The following is a 16,638-nucleotide window of genomic DNA, read 5'->3' as shown; positions in this document are numbered from 1 at the left end:
TTATATCTTTATTCTCTCATTCTGGAATAGTCACCCCACCTTGTTTTCCCCATGACCTTGACTTCTTGAAGAAAACAAGCCAGTTACCTTGTACGATGTTCCACATTCTGTATTTGGTGGTGTTTAATTTCTGTTTCCTGTATTTTCTGTAAGCCGAAAATCTAGAAGCTTGATTGGACTCAGATTTTGGGCAACAAGTTGTCTTAGTCACCTTTGTATCGCATCACATTTGGAGGCGTAAAATGGAAGGTTGCCCTCCCATTCAAAACACTCAGTTTGATCACTCAGTTAAGGTGGTCTCTCTACTTCCCTTGTGCAACTGTAAAAAAAATCCATGGGGTGACACTTTGGATCCATGCAAATAATCTCTTCCCTAACAATTTTCACCTGATGGTTTTAACAGCCAATAATGATCCTTGCATGAATCAACTACAGGTACTTCGTTTTCCAAAGATTTGGAGTGTTATTCTGGTGAGAACGAACTCCTGCCTTGACGGTCAGCTGTGTAATGGAGGAACTAGAACCATAGGAGCCAACCCCTGTCTAAAGCTTCAGTAAATCTTAAGGTTTGAATGCATTATTATAGTTACCCAATTATTGAAGGCATAAACTGGAATGAAAACCACAGTCTTTTATCTTCCAATGTACTTTCTGTGATCTCAGAGGAGAAAGAAGCCCAAATCATCTGTGAAGTAACTTTTTTTAACCTTTAAATAATTCACTGGACTCTAGCCTTGAACTGTCCACTCTCAGCCAATCTCTTGTTGAACATTTCATAAGCAGCTCTCTGTTCATCTGCTGAATCATTACTTCCTTGAAGACTATGTACTCCTTATTCTCAATCTTTGTCAAATCTTAAATTCTTTGCTTTAGACAGCTCTCTTTCCTTGTTATTCTGGTAATTTAGTCTGTTTTTCAGAGTGATCCTGTTTGCCCAGAATAACCTCTTGCCTATTGTCTGACCATTTCATCTCTTCTTCAAATCCCTGCCAGGCAGTGAGTTCCTCCACAGCGTTCACTGTGTGTTCTCAGTCTTGATACTGTGTTGGAACTTTTCTGTATATCCACTCCCTGTTTTTAGATCTTTTTTGTTCTTCATAGCAGCAAGTAGAATGTATGCAGGGCGTCTGTCAAGTCACACAATAAATTCTGTAGTCTTTAGATAATGTTTTCAAACTTTTAGTAAGCATTATTTTTTAGTACATATATGCTGTGTAATTCTAAACTTAGCATTTGCCTCCAATTCTTGTCAATACAGTTCCAATTTGGTTGAGCCAATCACGAATTATGTCTTGGTTAACAGATGTATACTGGACTAAAGTCAGATAATTCTGAATTGGCTTAATGGTAAATCCTCAGTAGTTTAGAATAAGTTAAACTTTTTAATTGTTGCATGCCTACAAATAAGAGAGCTCATCTTTTAACATAGCATTTCAAAAGAGTTAAAGTAACACTTTAGCTATGAAATGTTATTTTTAATGCTACATAACATCATTAGTCCATAAATGAACATCTGTTTTTGCTATGTGCTGAGCCAAAACCTCCTGCGCTCTTTGTTTTTTCCCCCATTTCCTCTGATTTATTTAATGTCACTTAGGACATTAGTGACCTAGCGCAGTCACTGCCACCTTCCTCCACACCTCCTGTACACACACACATGCTTTATATTTCAGGAAACAAAGCTCTGTGAAAGAGAACCACATTAGTCTTCCACTAGCTGGGGATTATCCATTTAAGTACTATTTTAAAATATTTTTGTGATGACTAACAACTACATTTATGACTTCTTGTAGAACAATGGATTCGGCTGCTTGTTTCAGAGGTAATTATGCCCTCTTTTGCAATAGTCACCATAGCTGAGCAATGGAGATTATTCCTAGATAAATGATGGAATGGTTGTTGACACTGCTTCCATCCGATGGTTTTTTGTTTTTTTTTTGACGGGCTGTGTCGCTAGGCTGGAGTGCAGTGGCGCGATCCAGGCTCACTGCAACCTCCACCTCCTGGGTTCGAGTGATTCTCTTGCCTCAGCCTGCCTAGTAGCTGGGACTACAGGCATGTGCCACCACACCCAGCTAATTTTTGTATTTTTAGTAGAGATAGGGTTTCACCATGTTGGCCAAGATAATCTCAGTCCCCTGACCTTGTGATCTGCCCACCTTGGCCTCCCAAAGTGCTGGGACTACAGGCCTGAGCCACTGCGCCCGGCCTGATATGATTTTTTTTTTTTTTTTCAAGAGATTCCAGTTTGAACTATGTACTTCTATGGTTAAATTTACTGTCATTAAAAATTTTATTGTTGGTTAGAATTTTTACAATTATGAAATTATTTCTAGCCTATAATTTGACCAACTGTCAATCATCAGTTAAGAGGGAGTAAACAACATGCCCTAATTTTGTGGGATTTTTCTCTGCTAGAGTGGAGAATGCGGAAGTGGTCATTGGGAGACCAAAGAATATTAAATTCTGTCCTTGAAACTGGGGAGGAAGGTGGCACTGCTAATTACCTAACTTTTGATATAGTTCGGATACTTACTTGTCCCCTGAAACCTCATGTTAAAATTTGATCCCAATGTTGGAGGTGGAGCCTAACAAAAAGTTGGAGTCATGGGGTGGGTCCCTCATGAATGGTTTGGTGCTGTCCTTCTCCTGCTAGAGGGTGAGTTCTTGCTCTGTTAGGTTCCCCCAGAGCTGGTTGTTAAAGGAGCCTGGCACTTCCCCTCTCTCCCTTGCTTCCTCTCTGGCCATGTGATCTCTGCACACACAGGCTCCCCTTTGCCTTCTGTCATGAGAGGAAGCAGCCTGAGGACTTCACCAGAAGCTGAGCAGACACTGGTGCCATTCTTCTTGTACAGCCTACAGAACTGTGAGCCAAACACGTCTCTTTTCCTTATCCATTACCCAGCCTCAGGTATTCCTTTATAGTAATGCAAAAATGGATGAAGACAACCCTCTTTCCTACTTACAGCTTTATATCCCAGATGGGAACCTTGTCAGAGTTTTTGTTACGAAACCTAAAGATTCATTATTTTAACTCAAACTATTGACTACTTATAATGCATAACATACAAATATTTCTTGATTCTTTGACAAGATATCCATACATGTCACAACTCATTGGAAAGATATAAAGACAATTATAATGTTTCCAAGGTGTATCTCATTAAAGCAGTACTACTGAGACATAAAACATGTCTCAGTAGCTGGCCCAGGAAGGGAGGACTTCCTGGCTGTGCCTGCTCAGGAGCTGTGCCTATGCATCTTTCTTTTAGATACTCTCATGAGTGTTGCTACAGGAAAGGGCCTGAGAAGTCATTTGGTTAAAGAAACTTATTTAGCAGTCCAATCCAATGTTTCCCCAAACTTATGTAACCATGGAAATCTTTCTCAAAACATCTATTAATATTTTGTGGAATTAGTGTTCTGTGGAGCGTATTTTGTGAAATCTGCAATAGAGAATTGATAAAACAGTCATAATATAGAATCTGACTGCAGACATAAATCACGAAACCAGTGCATGAATCCAAAAGGCAGTCAAAAAGTCACAATTAGGCAGTGCATCCCAGTAGAGTGGCAAAGTGCAAAAGGGGCAAAGGGACAGACCACCAGGAGCATGGATAGTGAAGGACTGTTGATCACTACACTTGTTCCCAACATAAAACAATTTACCATGAACAATTCTTGTCAGACTTTCATGGAATGACATATTCAAGCTTTGTCTCTAGCCCTTACTAAATATCTAAATATATGTAGAAGGGGATTTCAAGTGGAATAATTAAGTGCTAGTTATTTTTTGAGCCTATGAAACTTCCACAGCTAATTCTCAGAGTAGACCTAATATTTCAGCTGTTGGAAAATGTGTACCAGATTTTTAAAGTTTTGGTCATTGAATGTTAGGGCTGGAAAGATTTTATATATCAGAGTCCAACTGCCTTGTTTTAAATTATAAAACCAACACGTAGAAACTGCCTTGTTTTAAATGATAAAACCAACACTTACAAGCTGCCTTGTTTTAAATGATGAAATCAACACTTAGAAATGATCCCTCTCACAAAGGCAAGAGATAGGTTCTAATAAGGGCCACTGAAGTCCCAGTCTGCTTTTCACCCTACACTCCCCTGTCTCTTTGTCAATAGCCATCAATTTATTTTTCCCACATGGATTACTGAATTATGGACAACAAAATATGCAGCAGGACAGAGATTATTTTATGCCTAGACGCTGTGTCTAGCTACAAAAATATGTAATGAAGATATGAAATAATCACCTACGTTCTTCAACATCCCATTTTGTTCTCGAGAAGTAAGGTCAAAACATGTGAGAACAGAAAACTTATTCATAAACAGACACAGAGCTTTATCATATACAAGCAGACAGCTGCAGTCACTAGGGAAGGGAAGAGTATTGAGGTGAGAGGTCAGTACGTGAGTGACAAATGATCAGGATCAGGAGGCTTTCACATAATCTTTCCTTACCCTGTGCATCACCCTAATCTAGACCCTTACCTGGATAGTTGCAATCATCTTTGAGGAAATTTTACTGCATCGTGTAAAGAGCATCCTATGCCATTCTGACCTCCTCAGTACCTGGGGTCAGGATCAGATCCAGGAAGATGCTGTTCGCATGCTCTGCTCCCTCAGTGCATGGACCTCCACTCTGGTGGTGGGTCCGGACGCCATCCCCTCACCCACTCACTCATCACCCATGCATGCTCTCAAGTGGCTTGCGTTTTGGCTTTTACTACTACAACTGCACTGAAACTGCTTTCTCAGAGGGACTGATAGCTCTTTAAAAAAGTAACTTCTATTTTTATTAAAATTATACATCTTCATGGTATTAAAAGTTACATAGTATTAAGCACTTTTAATGAAAAACAGGTGCCTCTGAACCATCCTTCCCTGTCCTCCTAAGGGCAACCACTTTCTACTCTTAAATATTTTTTTCTCTTTACTTCCATATTTCTGAAAATTGTACTTATATGATCATTTCTTAATTTTTTTTTCAATTTTGGCCATTATCTGTTGATATTCTATTGTGGAAAATGACTTAATTTTCTTATGACCTTCCCTCCACACACACACACACACACACACACTCTTTAACTTCTTACATGTTGCCAATATAATTATATCACAATTCTTGGTAAAATCAACATTTGGTGTTTAGATTGTTATGACTATGTAATATCACTCATAGCTGAGGTTCTAGTGTATTGTGAATACATTTTCTTTCATATACAACTTTTTGTTTTCCCTGGAATTAATTGCCTTGTTTTAGAATTTGCTTAGTTTTCTTTGTATGTATAACTGAAGCATCCCCAGAGTCTATGATTATTGAAAAAATCTTTCCTTTCTGTCAAACATGATAGATAATGTGCCAGTTTACCCTCACGGGGACAGCCCTCCTGGAGCCCTTCACTCTCTTGATTTAATCCAGATTAGTTACTTTCTGCACAGCTGCCAGCCAGGCAACCTGAGAATTCTCTGATCCCCTTTTCTTGAGTCCCTTGCCATCTTTTGCTAGGTTTATTCATTTTTTGACAACAAAGCACATTCTCTGCTAGCTTGCTGGGAGAAAAAGATGCATGGAGGTAAAAATGCTAAGACCCTGCATGTCTGAAAATATCTTTCTGTCTACAGCCATACCATTCTGAACATGCCTGATCTTGTCTGAAAATGTCTTTCCTCTAGCCCTAAGCCTGATAGATGATTTGGTTAGAAATCATCTTTCCTCATTGCTTTGTTGCCTTTCAATCCCCACTTTGCTGCGGAGGAGTTATTTAGCATTCTAATCTCTGATTCTTCGTATGTCTTTTTTTTTTTTTTCCATTTTGAAAACCATTAGGGTCTTCTTTTTTCTCCACAGTGTTCTAAAAGTTCACAGTGAGCATTCTAATCTCTGATTCTTTTTATGTCATTATTTTTCCATTTTGAAAACCATTAGGGTCTTCTTTTTATCCACAGTGTTCCACAATGTCACAATGAAAAAATTAGTGTGCAGCTGTTTTCCCCCATTTATTTTACTAGGGACTCAATAGGCCCTTTCCATTGGGAAGCTCATGTCCCTCAGTTCTAGAAATGTTCTTGTATTTAAAAAAAATTTTTGGGAGGCGCGGTTTCACCATGTCGGCTGGGACTGCAGACGGAGGCTCGCTCATTCGGTGCTCGGTGTTGCCCGGGCTGGAGTGCGGTGCGGTGGCGTGGTCTTGGCTCGCTGCAGCCTCCGCCTCCCAGCCGCCTGCCTTGGCCTCCCAGGGTGCTGGGATTGCAGCCTCTGCCCGGCCGCCGCCCCGTCTGGGAGGTGGGGAGCGTCTCTGCCTGGCAGCAAATCGTCTGGGTTATGAGAAGCGCCTCTGCCCGGCCGCCCATCGTCTGGGAAGTGAGGAGCGCCTCTGCCCGGCCGCCCCTTCTGGGAAGTGAGGAGCGCCTCTGCCCGGCCGCCCCGTCTGGGAAGTGAGGAGCGCCTCTGCCCGGCTGCCCCTTCTGGGATGTGAGGAGCGCCTCTGCCCGGCCGCCCCGTCTGGGAGGTGGGGAGCGCCTCTGCCCGGCCGCCCCTTCTGGGAGGTGAGGAGCGCCTCTGCCCGGCCGCCCGGTCTGGGAAGTGAGGAGCGCCTCTGCGCGGCCGCCCGGTCTGGGAAGTGAGGAGCGCCTCTGCCCGGCCGCCCCTTGTGGGATGTGAGGAGCGCCTCTGCCCGGCCGCCCCTTCTGGGAAGTGAGGAGCGTCTCTGCGCGGCCGCCCCGTCTGGGATGTGAGGAGCGCCTCTGCCCGGCCACCCATCGTCTGGGATGTGAGGAGCCCCTCTGCCCAGCCGCCCCGTCCGGGAAGTGAGGAGCCCCTCTGCCCAGCCGCCACCCCGTCTGGGAAGTGAGGAGCACCTCTGCCTGACCGCCCCGTCTGGGAAGTGAGGAGCACCTCTGCCTGCCCGCCCCGTCTGGGAAGTGAGGAGCACCTCTGCCTGGCCACCCCGTCTGGGATGTGGGGAGCGTCTCTGCCCGGCTGCCCCGTCTGTGAGGTCTACCACAGAGGCCAGAAGCAATGTGGGGGCTGGATGTGGTGGCTCACGCCTGTAGTCCCAGTACTCTGGGAGGCTGAGGCGGGTTGATCACTTGAGGCTAGGAGCTCGAGACCAGCCTGGCCAACGTGGCGAAACATATGAAAAATACAACTGTCAAACCAACCAACGAACCAAGCGACAACAAAACAGGTCTACCCTGGAGTCATACTCTAATTTTTTTCTATTTTCCTCCCTTTCTGATCCTTTATCCCACTTTCTTTTTCTTCCTCTTCCTTCTCCTTCTTCTTTGTCAAATAGAGGATTGAGTTATTATCATTGATCCATACAAAGTCCCTCTCTCATTTATTTTCTTTAATTCCCACCCTCCATTTCTATTCCCCGTCTTCCCATGTGCAACCTTCCTAATATGTCTGATATGCATCTTTTTGTTAGTATGTACTTTTAGAAAATGTTTATTGTTTTGTGTGCAAAAAATAAAAAAATAAAAAGAAAGCTTTTGTTGAAAAAAAATTTTTAAATTTTTTTACAAAATAGCTTTCTTTATGTTTTCTTTCTTCTTGTTTCTGGAACTCCTGCCAGTCAGCCTTTGAACCTTCTGAGTTGATCCTGAGTTTCTTATCCTGTTTCTCATCTCTTTCATGTTTAATCTAATTTCAGAGAATTTACCTCAAACTTATCAACATTTCTCTTTAATTTTATCATGCTTGCCATCATTTTTAATTTCTTAGCGTGCTTTCTTGTCCTCTGAATGTTTTGTTTTCTTTTAAATGATACTGTCTTCTTGTTTCTTCTCATTCTTTTGTGAGAATATTAATTTTAGAGTTTTTACGTGTTCTTTTGCTCCCTGCGCTATTTCCTCTGAGTCATATTGTCTGTTTATTTTGGTCTCTATCTTTCATGGAGACGATCCCTCAAGTCTCTGATCTTTAGCTGTCTTTTCAGTTTAGTGAGGAGCTAAACAAACTAGTTGGAAGCTGTGTATGCATGGCTGGGGCTTGTCAACTGATGGGCCTCCGGGGAGGCATCTCCTGTTTTATTGGCAGATGCCCAATTCTCAATCCATGTAGGTCTTTCTTTTAAATTGACGAATCTCCCCACAGAGGATAATCCTGGCTGCCAGTGTCTTGGAAGCTGAAGGATGGAGGGTGTCAGACTCCCTTCTCAATATGCAGCCTGTCATTGAATACCTTTGTTTTCAGCAGGGCTCATTCCACCCTCAGGTGCGTGTGGTGTCTCTGAGGACAGACATTCTCTGGTCTTCAGCAGGGCAGGGGAGGAGCAGTTGCCAGGCTTCATGGAGGAGTAGACAAGGGGATCTGGGAGGCGAATTTTCTGGGTGCCAACTCTTAATGGCCCGGTCTTCTCCAGAGTCACAGGTAGCTGGTGTCTTTAATTCTCCAGCTTTTCCAAGGTTCTTCTGCAAGAATTAGCTTACCTCTTTCTGGTACCCTTCCTCTCCTCCCTGCCTTTCCACGTGCTCCTGCTGCAGGCTTGGGGGCAACTTTCGGTAAAATATATGCTTACTACATTTATTGGCTGTAGTGATTCAAAATGAGCTCCCATGGGTTCCAGAAATGTTAGAACTTTTTCTTCTAATGTATACACACGATGCAGTGAGGGTTAAAAATGTTCCCAAAGCACATGGAGTGCCATGTACCGATTCTACTTGGAGCATGGATGGGTTCACTTGGAGTTCAGAATCGCGAAAGAGACACACATCCTCAGTAGCAATCTTACCAAAGAGAGAGATTCTTTATCAATGGCTGTTAATATCATCTCACTACATTAGGGTGTGAAAAATGTGCAGGGGAGTCTGGTAGATTTGTTTTCCAACTCGCTGTAACATTTCCTATATTTAATGGAGACATGGAAAAATGGTCACTGGCTGAGAAGTTATTTTTAATAGAATTTGAATAACCATGAGCAGAAATCTTTCTCTGTTTTAACTTAAGTCTAATAAACATGTCATGGCCCTCAGGGTATAAAATAACTCTCGGGTAGAAATGAGACGTAACACTTGGAGTGATTAATGATCTCATAATCTGAAAATCTCAGACCATAAAAGCCAGTGTTTTTCTTTTAAAAGGTTTATTGTGGCCAAGTTATTCATCAAAATCTATTTTGCAAGATGCTGACATTGTTCTAATATAAAACTCAGAAATAATTAAACATTTGTCAGGCATCATTTGTTTTCAATTGTGCAGGTAAATGTGGGACTAGAGTCTGTTGTGTCTGTATAAGCATCTGACACTGGTACATCAGCCAACTACTGCATAACTTTGGGTTGTGAAATTATAACATGCTATATATTAAGGAGTAACAAACCTGAAGTGATGTACTCTGTTGAGCAACAAAGTATATTTCTGAACTTTTTAAGTTACACGATGGTTATGAATTCTAAGTCCTCTGAGGAATGTAAGGCCTTGTTCCCTCTTCCTGTAGCATCTGTAGCATGGGAGACTTGCAAATGATAGCACTGTCAAAGATTTACTGACCACTTACATATTCTTGGTTCTGGGCTAACTGCCTTTTTTTTTTTTTTAGATGGAGTCTCTATCACCCAAGCTGGAGTGCAGTGGTGCAATCTCAGCTCACTGCGACCTCCGCCTCCCGGGTTCAAGTGATTCTCCTGCTTCAGCCTCCTCTACTAGCTGGGATTACAGGTGCCCGTCACCATGCCCAACTAATTTTTGTTTAGTGGAGATGGGGTTTCACCATGTCGGCCAGGCTGGTTTCAAACTCCTGACCTCAAATGATCCACCCACCTCTGCCTCCCAAAGTGCTAGGATTACAGGCATGAGCCACCACACCCGGCCTGGGGTAACTGTCTTAAAATGCATTATTTCAGTCAATCACCATAGCAACTCTGTTGTGCTCATCTAGAGACTAAATTCAGAATGCTACCAGGTGAAAAAGAAAAGTTGTCTTTTCCCAAACACAGCTCTATTCCTTACAGGTATTTCCTTTAAGCTATTTATTATTATTATTAAAATGTATCTACTTTACATAGTACCTCTAGATTCCCGTCTTTGAGAGTGGAGGTACTTACATTACTTTCCACTTTCTCTTCTCTTAAATTTTGTTGATTATGTTTTCTGTAATTCTTCTACCAAACTGGTCATATACTTCAACTTTGATCTAATTTCTCCATGTCTGGATGCCTCTCTTTGTTCCCTAAACTCCAATTCTGAGATCTCAGCTTTTTTTGATTTGGGATGGAAACTCCGAAAAAGGCCAAATGCTATGCTTGCGAGCAGCCTGAAGTAAACATTTTTTAAACAAACATTTTATTTAAAAAAAGCTTTACACTTACAGAAAAATTCAGAAGACAGTAGAGAGAATTCCCATATGCCCTACACCCAGTTTCTCTTCTTATTAGCATCTAACATTGATAGGGTATGCTTGTTACAATTAATGAACCCGTATTAATAAATTATTATTGAGTAAAGTTCATACTCTATTTGGATTTCCTTAGTTTTGTTCTAATGTCCTTTTTATGTCCCAGGATCCCATCTAGGAAATTACATTACATTTAGTTGTCCTGTCTCGTTAGGTTCCTATTGGCTGTGACAGTTTGTTAGACTTTTCTTGGTTTTTTGTTTGTTTGTTTGTTTTTTCCAGTTGGAATTTCACTCTTGTTGCCCAGGCTGGAGTGCAATGGTGCAATCTCAGCTCACTACAACCTCTGCCTCTCTTCAACCTCTACCTCCTGGGTTCAAGCGATCCTCCTGCCTCAGCCTCACAAGTAGCTGGGATTACAGGTGAGTGCCACCACACCAGGCTAATTTTTATATTTTTAGTAGAGATGGGGTTTCACCATGTTGGCCAGGCTGGTCTCAAACTCCTGGCCTCAAGTGATCCACCCTCCTAGACCTCCCAAAGTGCTGGGATTACAAGTGTGAGTCATCACGCCCAGCCAGCTTTTCTTGTTTTTGATGACTTTGGCAGATTTGGTCAGGTATTTTACAGAATGTCTCTCAAATTGTCTGATGTTTTTCTCATCATTAGACAGGGGCTATGGGTTCTGGGGAGCAAGACCACAGAGATTTAAGTGCCATTTTCTTGCATCATATCATGATACAGACTATCAACGTCACTCATCATGGTTGATGGCCTAGGTCATCTGTCTGACACAGTGTTTATCATGTTTCTCCTCTGTAAGGCTACTCTTTCCCCCACTTTCTGCACGGTACTCTTTGGAAGGAAGTCACTGTGAGCAGCCTGCACTTAAGGAGTGTGGGTTTTGCTCCATTTTCTTGAGCATAGAGCATCTAGTTAATTATTTGGAATATTTCCATATGGGAGATTTGTCTCTTCTCCTTCATTTATTCATGTTTTCAATCTTTAGTTATTTCAACATGGACTCATGGGTACATATTTTATACTTTGGGATATAATCCAGTACTACTTTATTTATTTTTGTTGCTAAAATTCTTCCAGCTTTGGCCATTGAGAAGTTTTTCAGTTGGCTTGTATTTCCTTTTGACACGTGCTAATTATGGTGGATTTTTATATTGTTTTTCTTTTTGAGCACTTTCTTACTTTGGGAACTACAAGAAGTTCTATAGATAGATAGATAGATAGATAGATAGATAGATAGATATAGATAGATATCTCCTTTGGTGAGCTGTCTGTTCAGATATTTTGCCTATTTGTTAATCAGGCTGTTTGATTTTTATTGAGTTTTAAGAGTTCTTTGTATATTCTAGATGCAAGCCTTTTATCAGACATATGTTTTGCAAATATCTTCTCCTAGACGGTGGCTGATCATTTCATTTACTTAACAATGTCTTTTTCAGAGAAGAAAATATTAAAGTCTAGTTTATCAATTTTTAATAAAATCAAATTTATCAACTTTTTTTGTGGATTGTGGTTTTTGTGTTGTATCTGAAATTTATCACCAAACTTAAGGTCGCCTAGGTTTTCTCCCTTGTTTTCTTTCTCCCTCCCTCCCTCCCTCTCTCCCTTCCTTCCTTCCTTTCTTTCTTTTCTTTTCTCCTTTGCTCTCTTCCTTTTTTTTTTTTTTGATTAGGAGTCTCGCTCTTTCACTCAGGCTGGAGTGAAGTGGCGCCATCTGGGTTCACTGCAGGCTCCACCCCCCGGGGTTCACGCCATTCTCCTGCCTCAGCCTCTCGCGTAGCTGGGACTACAGGCGCCCGCCACCTCGCCCGGCTAATTTTTTGTATTTTTAGTAGAGACGGGGTTTCACCGTGTTAGCCAGGATGGTCTCGATCTCCTGACCTCGTGATCCGCCCGCCTCGGCCTCCCAAAGTGCTGGGATTACAGGGGTGAGCCACCGCGCCCGGCCCTCTTCCCTTTCTTTACAGTTAAGTCTATGATCCATTTTAAGTTAATTATTGGGAGAAGTTTGCGGTCTGTATATAGTTTCAGTTTTTGATATATGGACATCCAATTGTTCCAACATCATGGAGGAGACTATCCTTTTCTCCACTGAATTGCCTTTGCTCCTTTGTGAAAGATCGGTTGTCTGTATTTGTGTACCTCAGTTTGTAGGAGAAAGCATTCAGCCTTTCAGCATCAGGTGTGATGCTCCATAGAATTTTGCCTTATAGATGCTCGCTATCAAGTTAAGGTAATTCCCTTTTTTCCTTATTTCCTGAGTTTTTATAATAAATGAGTGTGGGATTTTGTCAAGTGCTTTTTCCAATTCAATTGGTAGTATCATATGATTTTCCTTCTTTTGCCTGTTGATATAGTGGATTACATTGATTGATTTCCAAATGCTGAACCAGTCTTGTATACATGGAGTAAATCCCACTTGGTTATGGTGTATAACTTTTATGTATTGTTGGATTTGATCTGCTAATATTTTGTTGAGGGTTTTTCCATCTATGTTCATGAGACATATTGGTCTGTAGTTTTTCTTTATTTTCTTTTTTTTTTTTTTTTTTTTGATTAGGAGTCTCGCTCTGTCACCCAGGCTGGAGTGCAGTGGCGCGATCTCGGCTCACTGCAAACTCCGCCTCCCGGGTTCACGCCATTCTCCTGCCTCAGCCTCTCCAAGTAGCTGGGACTACAGGCGCCCGCCACCACGCCTGGCTAATTTTTTGTATTTTTTTAGTAGAGACGGGGTTTCACCGTGGTCTCGATCTCCTGACCTCATGATCCACCCTCCTTGGCCTCCCAAAGTGCTGGGATTACAAGCGTGAGCCACCGTGCCCGGCCAGTTTTTCTTTCTTATAACATCTTTATCTGGTTCTGTTATTTGGGTAATACTGGCCTCATTGAATAACTTAAGAAGTGTTCCCTCTGCTTCTGTTTTCTGCTAGAGATTGTAGATAATTGGTATAATTTCTTCTTTAAATGTTTTGTAGAATTAACCAGAAAACCATCTGAACCTAGTGCTTTTTTGGGAGACTACCATTATTGATACAATTTCTTTAGTAGATATAGGATTATTCAGGTTATCTAGGTTTTCTCATGTGAATTTTGGTAGTTCAGTTGGAAGCTGGACATTTTGTGTTTTGTGATGAGAACTCGGGTAAATAGGACTTTAGTGTGAGAATTTGTGTTAATCTAGCTAACATTAATAATTTAAAAATAAACATATGTATAATATTAAAAGCTGCAAAATGCAAACCTTCAAGGACTTCCTATTATCAATAAGACTGAGTTTGAGCTGTTTAGCCTGCGAGTCAAAGGCCTCCAGATTTTGGCTTCAACCTAACTTCTCAGCTTTCTCTTCAAATAATAGTGCTCTCATTTATTGAGTACCTACTATTTACAAGTGTGTGACAGTAACACTACAAGGTAGAGGTGTCTCCATTTTTTCAGATGTGAATACCAGATGTGGAGAACTGGAGTAGCTTGCCCACAATCACACAGATAATAAATGACTAAGCCAGGACTGGATCCCAGGTCTGTCTGGTTGACTGCTTTATTCCTTAGATTAATGTATATTCCCTTTATCGAGCCCTGTATTCCAGCCCAGTCAAATTTGTCTATTCATCATCCCCCAAACATGCTATTAGCTTTCTCTGTTTTCCTTGGAATGTCTGACTCACCTGCATTAGTGACGAAATAGCCAACTAAAGCAACTTAAATAATAAAGACATAGTTATTTCACATAACAGAAAATTTGGTAGTGGACAGTAGTAGGATGGACAGAATGGCTCTTCAGTGTTACCAATGGCCCACACTTGTTCCTTTTTGTATTCTGTCATCTTCATAGTTTTGGTGGTATCTCCTATATGTTCACTAGAAGGCTGATTCAGCTTTAAGAGCCATGTTTTGGCCGGGCGCGGTGGCTCACGCCTGTAATCCCAGCACTTTGAGAGGCTGAGGTGGGTGGATCAGCAGGTCAGGAGATTGAGACCACCCTGGCCAACATGGTGAAACCCCATCTCTACTTTTTTAGTATTTTTGTATTTTTTACAAAAATTAGCTGGGCGTGGTGGCGTGTGCCTGTAATCCCAGCTACTCAGGAGGCTGAGGCAGAAGTGCTTGAACCAGGGAGTCGGATGTTGCAGTGAACTGAGATGGTGCCACTGCACTCCAGCCTGGCGACAGAGTGAGACTAAATCTCAAAAAAAAAAAAAAAAAAAAAGTTATGTCTTCGTTGGACAGGAATCAAGGCAGAAAGAAAGGGAGTGGGAGCAAAAGGCAAGAAAATGTTTCCCAGAACTCAAGTGGGCAAAAGTAGACCTTAAACCCATCCCCAGGTCCATCAATTGCTGGCATCAGGGTTGCTATAGACATGATTTATTTCCAGAAGTGGGCACATTGATGTCTAAACAAAATTGGGGATCTGAAAGCAATCAGGAATGGGGGAATGACTTTGGGGGGAAACTTCAGGGTCTGCCAGACTTTGTTTTCTGTTGCTTATAACGTAATACCTGAAACTGGGTAATTTGTGTTTTTTTTAATTTATTTTTATTTTACTTTAAGTTGCGGGATACATGTACAGAACGTGCAGGTTTGTTACATAGGTATACGTGTGCCATGGTGGTTTGCTGCACCTATCAACCCATCATCTAGGTTTTAAGCCTCGCATTCATTAGCTATTTGTCCTGATGCTCTCTCTCCCCTCCCTGTCCCCTGACAGACCCCTGTGTGTGATGTTCCCCTCTCTGTGTCCATGTGTTCTCATTGTTCAACTCCCATTTAAGAGTGAGAACATGCAGTGTTTGGTTTCCTATTCCTGTGTTAGAAACTGAGTAATTTGTAAAGAAAAGAAATTTATTTCTTACATTACGAGGGGCTAAGTCCAAGGTCAAGGTGCCATATTTGGCTAAGGCCTTCTTGCTGGTGGGCACTCTCTCCAGATTCCCAAGATGGCGCAGAGCATCACATGGTGAGGGGGCTGAGCATGCTGGCTCAGGTCTCTCTTCCTCTTCTTTAAAGCCACAGTCCCACCCCCATGATAACCCATTCATTCATTAACCCATTAGTCTATGAATGGATCAATCTTTTTATAAAGGCTGAGCCCTCATGACCCAATTACCTCTTAAAGGTCCCACCTCTCAGTACAGCCACATTGGGGATTAAGTTTCAACAGTAGTTTGAGAGAGGACAAGCACTCAAACCATAGCACAAACCATTCATCCTTCGATGCCCAGATCAGGCACCATCCCCTGCCCCAACTGTCTCCTCACCACACCAACTGCCATGGTCTCTTTTTCCACAGAATTCACAGGAATTGCCTCTATGTAATGATTTGTAAATTGTAAATTATTTACTAGCCTTAAATCATTTACTGTCTTATGAGTTTTCAAGACTGTATCTTTTCATCAGAAATCTATTGCGAGTGTCTTGTGTGTAGAAGCTCTGTCTTATGCATTGCTTGTCTCTCAACATCTAGTATAAGGTAGATGCACACAGTGAATGTTTGCTTAAGACACAGAATGGCACCTGGTCAGCACAGTCCCCTGAAAGGCTATATGGTTACAGTCCTCTCTCTCTCGGATACCTAAACTCCTCATCACCCCTTTTGTCAAACACATAAAGGGGAGATTTAAAAAATTACTAGGTTGTTTTGAAAATGATGAGTATTTAAAATTATTTTTATTTACTTATTTATTATTTTTTTGAGACGGAGTCTTGCACTGTCACCTGGGCTGGAGTGCAGTGGTGCTATCTCAGCTCACTGCAACCTCCGCCTCCTGGGTTCAGGCAATTCTCCTGCCTCAGCCTCCCGAGTAGCTGGAATTACACGAGCCCGCCACTGTGCCCAGCTAATTTTTTTTGTATTTTTAGTAGAGATGAGATTTCACTAAGTTGGCCAGGCTGGTCTCAGACTCCCGACCTCATAATCTGCCCATCTCGGCCTCCCAAAGTGCTGGGATTACAGGCATGAGCCACCGCTCCCGGCCTAAAATTATTTTTGTAATACATGATATGCAACATCAGTAGACCTTGAAAACAGAGTCTGTTCTTCTGAGGTTAAGAGAAGTCTAATTCATGAGCAAAGTAGTTTAAAAGACTGTGGCTTGGTAACATGGCATATTTCCTTCTATTGTAAAGAATTGAAAAAAGAAAAAGAAAGCATTTTCCATTCATCACTTCAGTGGTATTATTTGACACATTGAGATAATGATACCAGTTAAGAAGAAATATTGAGAATCCAACAGACCAAATCGTTGGATGAAGAGCTATGTTTTGGG

The sequence above is a fragment of the Symphalangus syndactylus genome, chromosome 23, assembly GCF_028878055.3.
Source record: "Symphalangus syndactylus isolate Jambi chromosome 23, NHGRI_mSymSyn1-v2.1_pri, whole genome shotgun sequence".
Lineage (NCBI taxonomy): Eukaryota > Metazoa > Chordata > Mammalia > Primates > Hylobatidae > Symphalangus > Symphalangus syndactylus.
The sequence above is the reverse complement of the archived record's forward strand: the minus strand, read 5'-3'. Positions refer to the sequence as shown.